A 6,147-nucleotide genomic window follows, 5' to 3' on the forward strand; every position below is an offset into this window, starting at 1 on the left:
TTTTTTGCAGCTTACACATACTTTATTTACTTGATTGAAAGCTGTCTTATGGTACATAAAACGTTCTCTGTAGTTCATCTCAGCTTTGTTCACAATGAAGTGAATTGTATCTGGGTTTTCTATGCTCAAGACTGCTCAATTGCCGCTGCTGCCGCCATTGGTCTGTTTTCTTGCAGGATCAAGGTGGGTACTTTCGTATAAAATCTTGTTTTTAATTCCTTCTCTGGCAAGTCTTTCCTGGATTCTTAGCTTTGCATAATTATACCTACAGTGGAACCAGCATCCTAAAGTCACCACGATAAATCCTCCTACTCCAACGTCACATGATCTTCTAATTCTGCTAGTTAACAAAAAATGTCCAAGGCCAGCCACAGCAGATCCTAATGAGCCATATAATACCGAATCCCGTGCACAGGGAATGTTTTCAACATCTAAAATTCCTAGGAGTTTAAAGGGCTTCCCCTTCTCAGGTTCCCCGGGCTCCGGCGCAGCCGCCATGGGGACTCCTCTTTTTGTAAATAAAGCTTTATTGCAACACAGCCATGCCCACTCCATTAGATCTTATCTCCATTAGATCTCATCTTAGGCAGTTTTCAGTAGCCTGGTAGCTACTGTAGCTACCAGGCAGAATCTGGTAGCTACAGTAAAGGCTGTGTAGTTCCTAAAGCTGAAGTATTTGGCCCTTTATGGGAAAAGTGTGCTGACCCCTGATCTAGTCTCAGCTTCTTTTGTTATTGGTGAGCAGACTGAGGCCCAGAGAGTGAAAGATGGTCTGAGGTCATTTTCAGAGGCCAATACTGGACTCTGAGTCGAGAGCCCTTCCCGCTAGATCCCACGTGGAGGAGGTTCAGGACATCTCTGACGCCCCCAGGGCCTCCCTGAGCTCCTTGAGGAACCGAGACCATCTGATCCCGCCTGACGCGCACTCTTGAGTCTGTGGCTGCTGCAGGGTGAGAAACCCCCAGGCCCCATCCTGGCCCCGCATCTTCTCTTCCAGGCCCCAGGGGGCTGAGGTGTCTGGTTCCCATCAAGGTTGACAATCGACCCTCAGCAGCCTGTCCTGGGCCAGCCCGGCGCTTGTCTGTAAACCCTGATATCATCAGCACCCCATCAATCGCTTTGCCTGAGCTGGCTGGCCAGACCTCTGCCTGGAATTTGGCCCTGGCAGAAATCAAAGTCTGACTTGGGAGCCCTGCCATGGGGGAAAGGAGGAGGGCTGGTTGGGGGGCCTCATGGAGGAAAGGGAGTCTCAGGTTCGGAGATCCTGATGGCTTGGTGCCAACCCCACCATTTCCCTGTCACTTTGGACAAGAACTTCAGCTCTCTAGGCCTCAGTTTGCACATGTGTAAAATGGGATTACAACACTCATGAGAAACTGTTTTTGCAAACCCCTTAGAATTGTAAACTGCATAAAATGATGTGATGTCTGAGACCTGCTTTAAGAAAACTCACAAAGGAAGTAAGTGTGTGCTTGTGGGGGAAGAATGAGGGTATAAATATCAGTATAAGGAGGGTGGCAAAATTTTGATAATTGTGAAATCATGTGAGAGATATATGGGTGACTGTTACATTCTTTCTGTCTACTTTCATGCATGTTTGAAAATTACCTAATGAAGTTAAATTTGAAAATCTGTCCAAATATGTAGAAATGTATGAGAGTATTTGTTTTTGAATTGTGTAAGGTGTGGAGGTTTCCTCATTATAAATGCAATGTGTCACACCCCTGCTGAAGTGTGTTACTTTGGGGAAGGCAGGGTGGAGCTGGCCTTAGGGGATGTGTATTTGCAGCTGACACACCATTCCTGAGGACGTGGAATATGACAGGCTGAGAGGTCCAGACAACGAAACAAGAGCATCCCCCTTCTCCAGAGTGATCCTCCTGACATCCCACTTCTCTTCCCCAGCCACATTCCCTGAGTAGCCCTGACTGTCCCTTCACAAGGCCAGAGGCAGGGGGTTTGAAAAGAAGCCCTTGCCACCTTTCTTGATCAGATACTTGGAGGTCACAGTTTAGAATCCACTGATCTTGCAACTGCATTGCCCGCTGTGCCCACCTCCCCAGCAAGCCCAGCCCCACAGGCACGTTTGACCTGTCTCCCCTTCCTGTCCCTTGCATGTGCCTCTCCTATAAGATTGCTATAATTTCCAAATGGAAATACACGCTATCAAGTTAAATTTGAATTTCAGAGAACCAAAAAAATGGTTTTCCATTTAGGTATATCCCATGCCACACTTGGGCCATACTGATACTAAAAATATTCATCATTTATCTGAAATTCAATTTGCTTTTTTAAACTGTGACACACGACACCCAGGATCTTAGTTCCCCTCTATGCCCCCTGGAGCAGAAGCATGGAGTCCTAACCACTGAGCCCCCAGGGAAGTCAGTTTTAAGTGGGTGTCTTATATCTGGTGACCCTTTCCTAGTGTCATCCAATATTTTGTCCTTCATTCCAATACCTTCCAGATACCTGGCACGTGCTAGGGACTCAGAGATGACTGATTTAGTTTCTGCCTATGAGAACCTTCCCCAGCTGTGCAGGGAATCAGTAATTGCCAACAGGTGTTATAAACAGAGATCCAAGCAGAGAGTATCAGGAGCAGAAAATAAACGTAGCCCAGGGATGCCCTTGGAGGAGAGCGAGCTGCGTGGGTTAACACTGACTCTCGGTGTGGCTGTGGCTGACCAGGGACGTGCGTTTCAGAGGCTACTTTCTATGGGTCAGAGTGAGTGACTGGCCCATGGATCTAGGTTAACTGGGGATTCCTTGAAATCCAGGCTCCATCAGCTGCTTAGTTACTCTCAGGCTCAGAAATATCTATGCTACCTTGTCAGGGACACTGAGTGAATGAACATGAGGCTCTGTCCCCACGGCACAAGGAGCCTCTGGGGCAGACACAGCAAACAGGCACACGAGTGAGTGAAGGTGTAATTTCATACAGGGATAGAGGTTATGAAGACAGTGATACAGGACAGTGTGTGGAGGGGCCAAGAGAAGGCTGGATTCTGAGGTGAGGTGGGTAATATTCATCACTAACACCTATTATCTTCTCCTGCTCTACAGAACACACTTCATAGACATCACCTCATCTCATTCTCACACCAGCCCATAGAGGTTGTCACCATTATTATCCCACATGACAGAAGAAGAAACTAAGGCACAGAGAAGCTGCACGATTTGCCCTCTGAGCCTCAGTTTCTCCATGTTTAAATGGGGGGCTCAGTAGCCTGCTGCGAGGATGAGATCAATTTGGTACTATGCAGAGTGTTTCATCGGTGCGTTGCTGCTGCTGAGAAGCAGCCTGTGCCCCAAACCCCTACCACTAGGGTGCACGTTTGCTAGCAACTGCAGGGAGCGGGCGCTTGGCGTCTCCTTGTCTGCCCAGCTACACGAGAGCGGCCCTGCCTTGGGCTGTGCGCTCCCCCAAGGGGGTCCTCACCTAGTCCACCCCTGTTCTCTCAGCACCTCATGGCAGGAGTTCTTCCTTCTCTCTGCTCTCAGTCAGGGAGAATCCCTTTCCAGAGGAAGCATCACTGTCTATCAGGTGATCTTACTTGTTTGTGTCAGTTAATCCCATCCTGATGTCCTGCTCCCAGGGCGTTAACTGAAGGCCTGGCTCCCTTGAGAGCTGAGGCTGGGATCTTTCTGACTGCACCCTGTCCTTCCAGACCTGCCTGTAGGCTCTGGGCCAGGCAGTGCTGGGGACACACAAGCTCCTTAGAGTGATTCTGGCTCCACCCCCGCTAGACTCTGAACTACCAAACCCAAACCCCCTGTTTACAAAATACGTAGAAATTTTGGATCATATATAAAAACCAAGAAGGATAAATAAAAATGAATCCACATCATAATACAACTGCAGAACACAGAGCAAAAGAGACAACCTTAATCGAAACAAGATTGGCAAGGAAGTCCTGACATCACACGTCTCAATAGCAACAGAGGATAAAAGTCGTTTGCAAAGTGCTGAGAATGTAGTAATTGACAACCCAGAACTCTATACCCAGTGAAACTATCAAGTGAAGAATGAGAGCTGAAGTAGATATTTTCGAACAGACAAAAGGATAGCTTTAATCATTACCTGAAACACAAAAATAATTACTGAGGCACATCCTTTAGGAATAAGGAAAACAAATGCAGGAGGAAGCATGGACCATAGTAAGAAGAGGTGAAGAGAAGTCCATAAATATGGGTAAATAAAAATGTACAAATTATAAAAAAACAATGATAGATTATTTTGAGGTTATAAAACCATTTGGAAATAAAACCTTCCCCAGGATAATCTGAATAAAAGTGATCTAAATCTTTGTATTGCTAGAGGGGAAGGTATAGATATTAACTCAGTTACCCACAATTAGCTAGAAGCCACGGAGAAAAATTAAAAATCAACAGTAAAGGGCCAGAACGTACAGCTTCCAACATGAAAAATAAAAGGAACAGAGAAAACTGTCAATCGAGTTGAAGACAGAAAAAGAAAAAAAGAAGTGCATAGGAAAAACAGGAAAAAGTGCAAACAGAAAATGGCAGATATAGATTAAAATACATCAGCAATTACAATAAATCTTATTAGGAATAGCAATAAGAAGCCATATCTTATTGAAGAACAAAAATAAAAGTTAGCTACAAACTGTTTATAGAAGATGCAGCTAAGCCTACAAGGCACATCAAAGTTCAAGGATAATGTACATAATACACACATGCCTGGCAAAGACTAGCAAGCTTATATGACTATATTCACATCCAGCTAAATAGACTTTATGGCAAAGAACACTGTCAGAAAAGAAGAGGCTTACAATGTAAAGACTCAATTCACTGGAAGCTATAATCATTTCAAACCTGGGTGCATGTCACATGGCCCCAGTGCACAATGACGGTGGAAGATTTTCACAGGCGTCTCAGCAGTTGACAGCTGTGTAATAAGGAAGTAAGACAGAAGACATTGGAACAGCACAATTAACAGCCCAGCTCTAATGGACATGCCTAGAACCGCACAATTAGAGACTCACATTCTCGGCAGCATGGGGACGTTTGTGAGAACGAGTAATGGGAGTCTGCTCTCCAGGAGGGCAGGAGGCGGAGGGAGGCTGAAAGGGACCTGGTTCCATGAGGGGAGGGGAAGTGGACAGGTCCTGGTGAGCAGGGAGAAGGCCTGATTTTAATTCTGTCTCTGGGGGCTTCAGGAGGGGAGAGACTCTTCCTAGGGCGCAGTTACTTAGAGGTGGATGTTGGAGCTGTCAGTGTGGAAGGAGGATTCTGGGGGTGCTGCATGTGTGTTCTTTCAGGAGCCTGGGAGGGGCCCCATGGAGACAATGGAGGGAAGTTCTTCTTGGCCGCAGACCCACAGGTGACAGCCAGCGGGCTTCCTCCCAGCCCTGCCTCGGCTTGGGCCCTTGCCACCCCCTCGGCTCCTTCCTCTCCATGTCGCTCCCCTCACAGAGCAGACCCTGCCTCCTCTCCCCCAGGGCGTGCTTGGCCAGGCGCCACGCTGAGCTGCCCATGGAGGCTGCAGACTGGCACCTTGGGGTCACCCCGCCTGAGCTCTCAGGACAGAGGCTCACCCAGCTCTGCTTCCCTCTGTCCCCTCAGGCCCCACTCTCAGCCATTCCTGAGCAGCTACTGTGTGCCAGGCCCTGGGCTAGGTGCTAGGGTCCCTGCCTGCTTAGAACTCCCAGAAGAGTCAGAGTGTGGCTTTAAGGAAACAGAATAACCATCCTGTTGTAATCCAGTCATTTCCTGATGCCCTACTTGTGTCCCAAATGCTCTCTCCACCCATTTATCCCTTAGCCTGATTATGTGCTAGCTCCTGGGTTAGATGCTGCCACGCAAAATATGCTTAGGACAGTCCAGGCATCTGCGGGTCTGTTCATTTGCACATTCATTAATCCAGCAATTGGGTTCTGAGGCTTCTGTGGGCCAGGGACTACTCTAGGGGGCTGTAGGGAGCACACGCTGCAGGCAGAGTCTGAGAAGCACCTCTCACCTTCCACAAGTATCAGGTGGCACATTACATGAAAAGCATTTCACGAACATCCTCACTGACTCTCTGCTACACTGTATGATTGCAAAGAAGCAAGGCTCTGGAGCCTGACTGCTTGAGTTCAAATCCTAGCTCTGGCATTTATTAGCTAGGTAAGCTTGGCCAAG

The 6,147-nt window shown here is 47.6% G+C and overlaps 1 pseudogene; it reads right to left on the bottom strand.

Moving 5' to 3' along the window:
• Positions 1 to 214: 214 nt before the first annotated feature.
• LOC138929778 (cytochrome c oxidase assembly protein COX20, mitochondrial pseudogene) lies at positions 215 to 499 on the bottom strand (annotated as a pseudogene).
• Positions 500 to 6,147: the final 5,648 nt, after the last annotated feature.

This window comes from Ovis canadensis, chromosome 17, assembly GCF_042477335.2.
Source record: "Ovis canadensis isolate MfBH-ARS-UI-01 breed Bighorn chromosome 17, ARS-UI_OviCan_v2, whole genome shotgun sequence".
NCBI lineage: Eukaryota > Metazoa > Chordata > Mammalia > Artiodactyla > Bovidae > Ovis > Ovis canadensis.